Raw genomic sequence first — 11,194 nt, forward strand, 5'->3', positions numbered from 1 at the left:
ATATTTACAATATATAATACAAAAGTATTCCTCGTGACATTAATTCAATCATGAGATACAACTTTTAATACTTTTTGAGGCGGAAAGGCCCATGGAGGCAAAAGGGCCGGTGAAAATGAGCAGGAGGCCTGGGTGCAGGGGAGGGAGGCGAGGGAATGAAAGAGGCGGCGAGGAGGGGTGATGACACGTGGTCTGCACCAGCGCCTCTCTGAACCACCGAGCAGACATCAGACTCTCAGCAGCTTTGTGTGCTTCTTCAGGGAAGATGCCTGGAAGGCAGACAGGAGGGTGCAGGGCTTTAGGGAGCTCCAGTTTCCCGCAGAGCAAGGTGGTCAGTGTTTGTAAATGTCAGCAGAATGACCGGAAGTGCTCAGGGTCCGATCGCCTGAGTCACATCCCACTCGGCCGCCCACCATAGACCACCACCTGTACAAGCCACCCAAGCTCTCCATGGTGGCTTAAAATGTGTCCCAAATTCGTCAACGTAATTCCGTTCAACAGGGGCCCTGATGTAGACAGCCTTAGTGATTTGCTTCTAAGGGACAGCTTACGCCAGAAGTGACACTGTGAGTTCCAAGACCATAAAAGGGAGATACAGAGAGCCCTCCCACCCCTCGGCGCCCTCTTGGGACATGCGCACTAGAGCCCTGAGCCAGTGTAGGAAGTCCGGCTGGCCTGGCCTGCCTTGCTGGACAGACCATGTAGACAGACTGCCCAGAGATCCAAGGAGCCTCAGCTGTGCCAGCCCCCTCCCCCACACCCCCAGGCTGTGTGCATCCTCCTGGCCCAGTGCCATGCATGGAAGTGAGGAAGCTTCTGGATGATTTCAGCCATAGCCACAGCCTGACTACAATCTTACATGAGGCCTTCAGCAAGAACCATCTAGCTGAGCCCAGGTGGCCCCTAGACTCCTGAGGAAAAATAAAGGATGCCTAGTGTTTAAAAAGCCACTATTTGGAGATGTTTTATAGGCAGCAATCTCTAAGCCTTAGTTTCCCCATCTGTAAAATGGGAATGATAAAAGTAACTGCTTTCTTGAGCTGTTGCTCAGATTAAATAGCCCATGGAAAGACATTTAGCACAGTCTCCACCGAGATTAAGCACCTAGTATGTAAATGCTATGATTATCATTGTTATTACAACCACTGTACGGAAGAGAAACAGGGCTTGAAGGGCCTAAAGCAAACTGCACACGAAGTGACTTAGATTCTGCATGGTTTGACTCTGAAAATAGGTTCAACTAAAACACATGCCCCCTGGAAGAAGCTGTGACAGTAGTCAAAATCTCATTGACGGGACTTCCCTGGTGGTCCAATGGTGAGGAATCTGCCTGCCAATGCAGGGGACACGGTTCCATTCCTGATCCAGGAAGATCCCACATGCCTCAGAGTAACTAAGCCCAAGAGCCACAACTACTGAAGTCCATGCACCTCAGAACCTGTGCTCTGCAGCGAGAGGCCACCACAGTGAGAAGCCTGAGCACCACAACTAGAGAATAGCCCCACTTGCCACAACTAGAGAAAGCCCACATGCATCAATGAAGACCAGCATAGGCATAAATAACTAAGTAAATAAAGTTTTGTAAAAGGCACTTAAAAAAAAAATTCTCATTGAAGAACTGCCATTTCCATCTGGGAGGAGCTATGTTCTTGACCAGAAAAGCAGAGGGACTAAAGGCAGACACTCAAAACATCTTCAAAATAATCACCCTGCCTATCTGCATGGCACTCAGGCATTTTCCAGAACATTTAGCCTCCCTCCACAAGAGGATAATATTTTTTAGCTCTGCTCTCTCCTTTCGTTAAAAATAAGTATAAATAAGGCAGTGAAACCTGTGAAACTTGCCAGCAGGTAGATTACTTCTGTCCCAAACTGCCATAACACACGGGCCTCCCAAGATTATTTATCTAATACATATATTCAAACAAGTTTGGGGGGTAATAACCTGGGAAAGTTTGCAAACAATTCCTTCACGTTCCTGAGGGCTGTGATGGATGCATTTTATGAACAGGAACTGTACTTATATATCTGCCTAATAAAGCCTTGAAGGTTTTACTGTTGTGAAATCAGCCGACAGTACTGCCATCAATCAGCTCTCACGCGTTTGGGAGCACCTACTTGATAAGGTGAAACACAGCCGGGAGAGCCGGGTTGCTACAGAAGTTCATCAAACAAGCCCCTTTCCACACAGCACCCCTCACTCAGCCCCTAAGAGGCCTGGAGTCACTCCGACGCTAAGGAAACTCTGTCCATGGTGCTGGACATGCAGGAACAGAGACAGCGATGGGGATACCATGGCTGCTTTGGACTAAATTCGGGTACATCCAAGGAACTTGGAGAACCTGGGTGGCAGGCTTTCCTGGATGACTGATGGGGCTCTTCCGGATACCCCGAGCTCCAACAGACCACAGCCTCAGTGCTACGCATGCCCAGATCCTGAGAAGCATTCTAATCTGCTCTGATACCATTCTCTCGAGTCACATATCCCCACACGCTGCAGAACTGCAATGAACCACAAAAGGGCCAGAGACCTAGGGGGTCACTCCCAGCCCCCTCCCACTGGGGTTGCCCAGAACCCTGACTCTGGGCCTGGCTTCCAAGAGGAAAGGCAAAGGAGCAAGGAGAAGGCCACATCCTTCCTGACTGGTTGGGGGCAAAGCAGTGTGAGTACAAACTGTCCATCTCCAAGTGGACCTGCGCCAACCCTGGGCACTGGCCAACTTCAAAGATCATGACCGGCTCCAGACTGATTTGATGCCCTGCTGGGCTCCAGTCCCACTGTGTGACCTTGGGCCAGTTGCTTCACCTCTCTGGGCCTCTATTTCTTGACCTACAAACGGGGCCTTTGAGAGGTGGAACTGCGTCCCTTCTCCCAGCCCACATTCCCGGACAGTGAGCCTGTCAGTGGACAGCAGTTCTTCAAACTGCCCATGATGCTCTGCCCTTGGCATGATCTGGCAGTCAGCCTGCCCTTTTTCCAGGGCCAAACTCCCCAGAAACAGCTAAGAATTTGCCCGCTGGCCTACAGGACATACTCTGTATCTCCCTCTCCTTCTCTTGGCAACAAGAAGGTGGAGGACGGAAGTGGCATAACCACATCCACTAGTGACCCCTCGGACCCTCTGCCTTGTGCCCATTCCACCGGCTCTGCAGAAGTCACCCATCCTGCCAAGGATGCCGATTTCAAGGCTAACGTTTCGACCGGCACCGGCTTAGGTTCCTGACACTGACCCTCTTCCCACGCATTGAGTCCATCACTGGGGGGAGCTCAGGGAGGCCAGCCGGCAAACACACACCCTGGATTCTCTCAGCTGTGGATGTAGGTCTGGGAGCATCGTTTTTAGGCCAGGAGCAGCCTGAATGCGCTTGCAGAGGTGCAGGGAGACCCACGGCTCAGTGAATCAGGCTGGGACACTGCCCGCTCCATTTCCTGTTGGCTGGAGGCCACGATGGCTGGGCAGCGAGCGCCGCAGCCAGCGGCTACCTCGCTCTCCCTCGGAGTCCGGCAGGCAGGGTTGGTGGAGCTGGGGTCTGGGCAGTGGGGCCAGACTGTATCTATCCCTCAGCAGACACAGAGCAGTAGCAGGGTGCAGGTCACAGACAGTCACGCTCATCCCGCAGAGACAATGTCTTCTTTTTACACGCCTGTGTGTTCTACACACCTTCATGGTAATATAGACTTTATAAAGGGAGTGTGAAACAGGATCACCAGCTATCTGGTTAAAAGCCACACCCTCGCTCAAGCACTTCCCACGGCTCCCATCACCTGAGAGACCCGGTCTTCCAGACACACTCCCGCAGGGCCAGAACTGACTCACCTGTGCTCCTGCAGCTCGATGCTACAGCCTTGCACCACCTGCTCATCTACCTGCAATGGCCCAGCCTCTGCACCTTTGCTCTCCTCTTCCCTCCTGCCTGGTATGCCTCTGGGCTTCATCTTTGCTTGACAAATCCCTACTTGCTCTCAAGACTCATGGCAAACGCCCCCCACCCTCCCCCATCTAAACCCACCTCCGCCTTCGCAGGGCACATCAACCAATCTAATTAGCTACAGGTAGTCACACGTTTCCCCAACTGTCTCTGAGTCCCCTGAGGACAAAGAGCATCCTGCCTGTCTCCATCCCCACACCATCCTCCCTGATGGGCTCTTAGTGATGGCCTGGTCTATGTGTCCACTGCAGGGATGTGCAAGATGGATGCTAAGAGTGACCAGGCTTCCTTCCACAAGATTCAAGGAAAAGCACCTACTGTGGGCAGGACCCAGAAGGTCCTGAGGTTTGCATGGCCTTTTTCAAGTGATACACTGACAGGCAGACTGGCTTCAAGGGACCATGAATTAACGTTGTGTTGACCCATCTAAGATCATCTTTATATCTTCCATCTCTATACCAGGTCACGCACTCAGCTCTGCTTGGAGACAAATCTTACGAAGTGGTCCATCTCTCCCTCCTACTCAGCACACAATATTTCTGAGTGTGGTTTGCTTCACGCAGGTCCAAGAAAGTCACTCTGATAAACCTTCCACCTCTTCCTCGGTGGAAGACGGAGGCCAGAGGACTCCAGCCCAGGCCTCACTGTTGCATCTGCATGAAAGCAAGAGCCAGCGTCAGAGACGAAAGCAAGCAGACGCCAGAGCCACTGCGTCTCCCGTGTAAGGGGGGCCTGCAATGGTGCCTGGACATAGCTGGTGCTCTGGGCATGTTTCTGGAAGAAAGAGAAGGAGGGACAGCAGGCCCCCACCCCAGGATTAACTGTGGCTGAAGAAACATCTCACCCAGTGGAAGGAATGGAATCAGGGTCTTTCTAGAAAAATTCCTCTGGAAGAGAACTCCAGACCCACTTCGATGACCCCATCAGGGATGAATCACCCTATAATCTGGTGCTCTGAGTTAAAGGGTTGCTCCTAAAACAGTGCATATGTGGCGGAGGGCCTGGAAGCTGAGACTGGCCCCGTGAGCATGACAGCGTCACCTGGACAAGGTTTCAAAGCCGTGGGGGCACGGAGCATGGCAGCTCATCAGGGCTGCTCTCCACCTGCTGAGCCCCCTTCCCCTCCAGCCTCCAGGCCCCGTGGGCTCCTGGAGAGTGACAGGGCTTCGGGCAGCTGCGACGGTTTCAGGAACAGCATGGAAGCCGGTGTGTGGCTAGAAGGGGAGAAGCGAGGGGCGGGGCAGGCAAGGTCGGACACAGGGCCAGGCGGTGCAGGGCCCTGGAGACAGCCCCTGTCAATGCTCTCTGGCGAGCTCCGAGCAGAGACGACCCCGATCCTTTGGAAGGCTCCCTCCGGCAGCGGCTGGAAAGCAAACTGTCGAGAGTGGCGGGGGAGCAGAACAGAAGGTTCCGAGAGCCATAAGAGCAGGCGGGGTGGAGGTAGAGAGATGGGTCAGCATGAGTTGGGGGCTGTATTCTAGGTGTTTGGGGGCAGGAAGGGGCATGAGTGATCAACCACCTGCAAGAGCCAGGGGTTCTCACCTGCTTATTGCTCCTGAGCTAAGAATTACCGGGAGGGTGCTAAAATACAGATTCTGGGCCCCCACCCTCTGAGGTTCTGACTCAGTAGGTCCACAACAAGACCCAGGAATCTGTATTTTAGTAAGCTCCCCAGATGCTTTCATGGAAGTGGCCCCACTGTATCCCACTTGGGAAAAACCCTATGTTATGACTCAATCCTTGAACCTAACAGGCAGCAGAGAGTCAGAGTGGGATGGAGGCTTGTCCCAGGGGCCCAGGTGAGACAAGAGGTGGGCGCCAGGCTGACAAGCAGGCCTCCTGACTCCCAGGCTGGGCCCTCCTCACTGGCTTCCTTTGTTCCGCTGCAGATGGGCAGGGGTGCCCTCCCAGGCCTACAGGAGCCACGCACAGATATACTGCAGCTGTCCATCGTCTACCAGTTTGGCCCCAATGCCCAGCAGTGCCTAGATGGAGCTGGTGTACAACAGATTTTTGTTCAGCCATTGATGATCACCACCTGTCCGATGGGAGAATGATGGGGGCGGATCTCAGTGATCAAGCAGGACCAGAGAGGCACACAGGGTGGAGATGGCAACACTCCTGGACAGATGGACGGGGCAGCTCTCCAACTCCACAGGGCTGTCCTGGAGCAGGCCAAGGACAGCCAGACCTCGTGGAAAAGCAACCTCAGCATCTACAGAGATTTCGGACCCACGTTATCTCGGTAAAACTGTGAAAAGCCTCAGCCTTCCCTCATAGTGAACAAGTGTATCCTTCCACTCCTGCCTCCAGGTGGAGAATGCAGGCTTCCATGTCTATCTTTAGAGTGTAACACTGCAAAGCCAGGCTAACTCTCTTAGAAGTTTTCATTACAGCCCTCTCACCAGGAACATGTGCTCATAAACTGTTTCCAGTTTAGGTATGATGCTCTCAAGGCCCATTCACTGTATTTAAAAAGAGAAGACTTGTCGATATCAATCATTAAAAGATTTCTGAATTTTAAAAAAATCAAGAATCTTTCAATGGGGAAGGGGGCTCATGTTGAGGCCAATGTGACTTGCGTGGTTTATCTGTGGCAGAATGAAACAGTCTTGGTCAGGCTCCCAGACTATATTAGCAGATACAGGCTCCAAAGCTGGGATGATGAAAAAACAGGAAGCCCTGGGCATTCCTTATGTGTGCTTCTGCTCAGAGGTGCTAAATGAGGCATACAGAGTGGCTCATCACAGTTTATTAAGAAACTGAAGCAAGTGAGAATACACAGACCCTCCCCAACACCCTGTCTGACCTGTGATTCTGGTTTCAACGATGCTGAGTGCAGAAGCATCCAGCCTAGCAAATACTAAGACAGGTCCTCAAAGTCTACCAGAAGGCTTTACAAAGGTGCAGGTTTTTTAACCCCATGTAAGATTTCATTTACACTTGTCACAAGCCACATACGAAGAAGGCATGAGACATCTAGAATTCTTTAGTAAATTTATTCTGTGATTCTCGATGCTGGAAATGGACGTTAAATCATTTCTACTTACTGGGCCCCAATAACTGTTGATAGGAATCACCAATCAGAGGCCAGGGACTGTACTGCCTTCCTGAGTCACCCCCAAAGCCTCTGTACTGCCAGTTTCGCATTCTCTGTCACTGAATAACCATATACTGAACATCTGGCCCAGAACTGAAGCTACCAGGAATCTGTCCACTCAAGGTTTGGGTGCAAAAGGTAAAAATTCTATGGGTCTCACTGGGGACAAACCATGTAATTTCTAGTTCACCAAATCAAAAACGCTGTGCTGGCTGCTAAGACATTTTGGTACTTTACCGATGACAGATGAATCACAATTGAGTTTTTCAACTCATTCTGTCTGCTTTTTCTCATTAATCACCTATCACAAATCTCGACGCTCTTGGCATATAAGCCATTTAGGAATCCAGAGGAGATGGAGAGAGGGTCCTTTTTGTTAAGACATCACTTGCTCTGATGTGGGCAAGGCCAGAATCACTGCTGAAAGGAATTTAAACTGCTGGTGAAGACAGTCAGCTTGAGTATCATTGCTAGAATGTAAGGATGGGTGATTTCAATGAGCTCCCTTTAGCATCTGTGTAAATTTGTGTGTTGCAGACGGGATTCTGGAGTCTCCTTCCTGGGTATGGATGACATCTTCCAGATCTGTGGAGCTATCAGCAAAGATGGCAACAGCTACACTAATGTGGGTGACTTCTGCAGGCTCCACCAAGTTTCTGCTATGACTGCATCTCTATTCCAGGGCTTGAAAAGTTCTTGAAACTGACATTCCCTCCTCCAAGCCCTGGAAATTCTTAAGAGCTGGAGGTGGACCTTTATATGTTCCTCCTACTTCCTTCTCTCCTTTGTTGTCTGGGGGAGGATTAACCCGTGTAGCATCCTGGAACCAGAGTCATACTCATTTCGGAAGCTTCTGTTACATAACTTTCAGTCTGTGTCCCTTTTTGTGAGGTGCAGGCTGGCAATGCCTTTCAAAATATCCCACGTGTCAGCCCATGATCGCTCCCAGGGTGACATGGGACCTACAGAGCTATTTTAGCTTCCTCCAAAGAACCACCAACTCTAACCTTTATAGGGTAATACTTGACTTATTTCTAATTATCTTTCGAATCTAATACATTCGACACAGAGTTCAAAGAAACTCAACCTCCTGAATGCAGAAGTCTTTTAAGAACTAGATAGCTGCCCCCCACCACCCATGTTACCTACGTCAGAGCTACACGCTCTCTCTGTGCCATGGTGCTATTTAGAAATTTGACAAGAAAGACACAATTTGGTTTCCAGACACACTGCAGCACCCATGGGAATGAAGTCTGAGGGGCAAGGGCGGGGGTGTGTTTTCAACCCCAGCACTTGAAATCGTGCTTTTTTCTGCCATTCCGTAACTATGTGACCCTGAGTGACACACCGCAGCTCTCTGAGTTCAGGCTCTGAATCTAGAACAGGGGTTCATAAGATCTACTTTGCAGCAGAGTCAGGAGGATTAAATGTGTAAAGACTGGTGGTTCCTTTCTTCCACCCTCTGTATCTGACAACAATCGCAGCTTCGCTAGGAATGCTGACCTCTGACCTCAGACTGCTTAAGTGTGACAAGCCAGCCTGCCCAGGGAACCCAGCAAAAACACCACTGCCAAATTGACGAACTTCTCACCATTTCTCAGCTTCAGCTGAATTCAAGGCTCTAATTAAAGTACTTTCCATTTTCAAAACAACTGCAAACGGTAATTACACACTTATCTTCCTACCTTCCAGGAACAGCCTGAAAAGACTACGGAGAAACCTCCACGGCCCCTGGACCTCAAGCTATACAGTTAGACGTGACATTTCTCCTACTCCATGGACCCAAATTACGTAAGGGCTCCTGCGGCTCCTGGCACAGGGACCCTAGAGAGGGTCCCGGCTCAGCCCTCTGAGATGCGTGCCAAGACTCCACCCCGCAAGGCGCCCTGATGGGGAAACTGGCATCGCTGTTTTTGAGATGAAAAGTTGTTTCATCACATACTCAGGGTAGTGCTCCCCCTTAGGATTATCAAGACGATTGTTTATAATGGCCCGTTCTTTACTGTTTATACGGATGTTTAATAGGAAACGTTATGTAACCTTAAAGCACAGAGCATTCTGGAGCTATTAATAACCAGCTGCATCTAGATTCCGAGGACTCTTCGGGCTTAAGAGTTGAAGAGGACCTCCTGGCACTAATGTACACACACACCCAGGGACACAGAGACACACAGACACACAAACTCATGGCACAGACGTAAATGAAGACCCCAAGAATGCGGGTGACTCATCCAAGGTCACAAAGCCAATAAACAGAGTCAAAAATAATCTCCAGGTCTCCTGGCCTCTGGAAGATGTTTCTTTTCTCTACACCCCCCGCCCTCCCCCCCACCCCCGTAAGTACCTGTGTACATCCTTAACCCTGTACAAGTACCGCAGTGTCCAAACTGGGTTCTCACAAGGCAGGGGCTAGTCAGCCCCAGTCAAGAGTTCCCGGTCTAAACGTTCTAGTTAGAAATGGGACACTCATGAGGAAACATCTTGTCATTCATTTGTGATAAGACCTCTCCTGCTGTCTCAACAGAAACATGAGGCACTGAAATATATTTGAACATGAGGCCATTATAGGTGTGGTGTGGAAGAGGTCCGCTTTAGAGATCTTCCAGAAAAGAAGTGGGTTTAAGACAAAGCAGAATCGAAAATGGAGATTTTGTTCTCAATCGCACACTTTCCCACCAGGAAGGTTAAAAAAAAAAAAAAAGAGCAAAAAAATAAAGAGAGAACTGATGAATTAAAAACTATAGATGAGGAACAAGGGTAACATTTTCCTGTGAAACTCGGCTTTGGGTAGCAACAGCATGATATACGACACAAAAACTGTTCTCTCATAATTACATTATCATTTTCAAAAGTAACTTCATGAAAATTGTTTCTCTGCATTCATTTTTATTCAAAACCTCACCCATTAGACATGAGGCGCTAAAACACACAACGTTGGGAGATTAATATGCCCACACAAGACGCATTACTTGCCATTCACAGACCCTGCGAGCTTGTCAAAAATAAAAGCTTTGCTCTGGTTCTGTGAACAACAAACAGTCATAAAACCCACTGGGAGCTTAGTTTCTGGGGAAAAAGGTGGGACATGCCTGCTTCATTGGAGATTCAGTAACGCTTTAAAAGGTTCATTAATCCAGATCTTTAAAAGACCTATGACAACTCCATTAAGAGCCCATAGGTCAAGTTGATGAATTTAGCTGTAATCAACAGGCAAAGACTAAGTCAAGGTCTAAACAGCCTTGTGGCCCATTTCATGTGACAAACCCCCTGAATACCTGCTGAGGCAAGCGTCACCATTCGCTAATACAATCAGCAAACAGTGCAGAGAAGAGCGTCTAAAAATCACTTTATTTCCTGGCATTACTGGGTTAGTCGGAGAAGGTTTTACCTTGCAACTACGATGGATTCCTTCTGGAAAGAACAGGCAGGCTCACCAGCTGGCCGCTTTCAAGCCGGCTGGACATCCAGTCGATGTGCTGTATTTCATCAGTTCTTAGAGATCAATGTCATCTCTCCAAATGCAATGCCTAACCTGCCCCATAACCCCAATCTGGCACCTTGGGACGTTTAACAGCTATCACACTTTAGCCCAATAAATAATCCACTAAAGCACGGCCTGGGCTTCACCTCCTGTGGATGCAACCTGAATTTTGCAGCTCCCTCGGGCACCACGTCCTCCTCTTGGAGATCAACAACCTATTCAGTGTAGAGCTATCCGTCCAAACGTATGTGTCTGACTAGCTCACACACCCCAGCTCCGGCCTGTGACCCACCCTTCTCCCACTAGAAGAATCATTTCATTGGAAGGGGTCTGAGGGTTCATCTAGTGTAACTCTTGACATTTTACTATCAGGGAAACCGATGGCCCTTCCCTGACCTGACACCAGTACCATCCAAGTCCTGTAGACAACCACGTCCAACACTTGCTGACTCAAACGACTAAACAAGCCATTCAGATGAGGACCAAAGGACTCTGTGTGGCTTCCCCCTTGAGGGTCGCTCTAAGTGCACTTAAGCAGACAGTTAGCGGCAAAACCAGAGAGGTGGGAGCAAGCAAAGGCTTCCAATCTACATGAAAACCCCTCTCCTTTTCTTCTGGATTGAGCTGTGGGACGTTCTGCTGACAAGGAGGGTTGGCAAACATGAGCCAAGATGAAATTTCCA

Source organism: Bison bison, unplaced genomic scaffold, assembly GCF_000754665.1.
Source record: "Bison bison bison isolate TAMUID 2011002044 unplaced genomic scaffold, Bison_UMD1.0 scf7180017864302, whole genome shotgun sequence".
In the NCBI taxonomy this organism is placed as follows: Eukaryota; Metazoa; Chordata; class Mammalia; order Artiodactyla; family Bovidae; genus Bison; species Bison bison.